Genomic DNA, 1,310 nt, shown 5'->3' on the forward strand with positions numbered 1-1,310 from the left:
GGGCCGCCAGCCCGGGAGCATCTCCGTGGCCTCCTCTGGGCTCTCTCCAGCAGCTCCAGGTCCTTCTGATGTTGGACCCCAGGGCTGGGGCAGCTCTGCAGGTGGGGGCTCACCTGAGTGGGGCAAATGGGCAGATTCTCCCACTTCCCACGCTTTGGGACCTGGGGGGTTTTGGGGTTCCCAGCGCATGTGGCTGGGGCATGCAGAGCTTCCCGCCCATCAAAGGGACACACAACTTGCATCAATGAATATTTAGTATTCAGTTGCTGGAAGGAAATTGTGGTACAACATATTAATTACACAGAAAAAGCAGTAACCCTCCCATCCCTGCTTCCCTGGGCTCTGCTCTTCCACATCTCCCACTATTAATGGCCAGTGCTCCATGGGTGAACAAAGAGACCTCCAGCCATACAAAGCCACTGCTCCAGGAGCAGCAGAACCACCACCCTCTACAGTAAAAGTGAGGATCTGCCCCCAAATTCAAGCTGAGGCAAAAAAGCCTCAAAGAAAAAAGACTCAAAATGAAAACATTTTCCATCAAAATAGTTCTAACCCCTTCTCTCCTATAAAGGTTATGTCCTCTGAGATATACTTGCAACTGGATTACTTCAAGAAGTCTTATGCAGAAATTATTTTAGCGCATCTGGACGAAAGTGGAGTTTAAACATCATAATTTTTATCATATGTTTTAAGACTTGTGACTCACTGTCTAAACAGAGATACTGGAATGTGCACCTTACTCCATGTGTTGGACAAAGACCTACTGATCCAGCTGCCTTTTTACTTCTCTATCACGGGACATTTTGATGGCAGAATTGAAGAGGAAAAGGAAACAGGTTTCAAAATCCTAAGAGGATCCATCTTTCTAACAATCAGATTCATTGTTATTGCTGCCTCTGACTTTATTTGTAATATGAGCAAACAACTTTCAAAGAAGTATGTCCATCCAAGACTCCTCATCCAAAATTAACATGAACTCTACAGATATTCTTAGAATTAAAGAGCCTGAAGAGCTTTGAGACATTTCACAAGGAAATTCTTGCTAAAACAACCCCTACAAGGTTCTGAATTCAGTATGGGAGACGTATAATCTTACAACAACAACGCAGATGGATACAGACGTGTGCTGCCTTAGAAGGAGTTTTTAGCATCCCTAAAGCCTTTGGGATTCAAAATATACAACATACCCTTGGTAAAAACATCCTGAAAGTAAGGAATGACTCTGCATTATGAATTTTGTTTTCTCTTTTCATTTTTTAATCTTTTTCCTTCAGCTCTTGCCGAGCAACCAGGACACAGCAGAACTTCAA

General features: G+C 43.7%; 1 protein-coding gene across 1 annotated transcript in view; it reads right to left on the reverse strand.

The window, feature by feature from the left end:
* MYO9A (myosin IXA) overlaps window positions 1-1,310 on the reverse strand; it is a 168,951-nt gene that overhangs the window by 48,727 nt on the left and 118,914 nt on the right.

Source organism: Corvus brachyrhynchos, unplaced genomic scaffold (genome assembly GCF_000691975.1).
Source record: "Corvus brachyrhynchos isolate BGI_N302 unplaced genomic scaffold, ASM69197v1 scaffold164, whole genome shotgun sequence".
Classification (NCBI taxonomy): Eukaryota; Metazoa; Chordata; class Aves; order Passeriformes; family Corvidae; genus Corvus; species Corvus brachyrhynchos.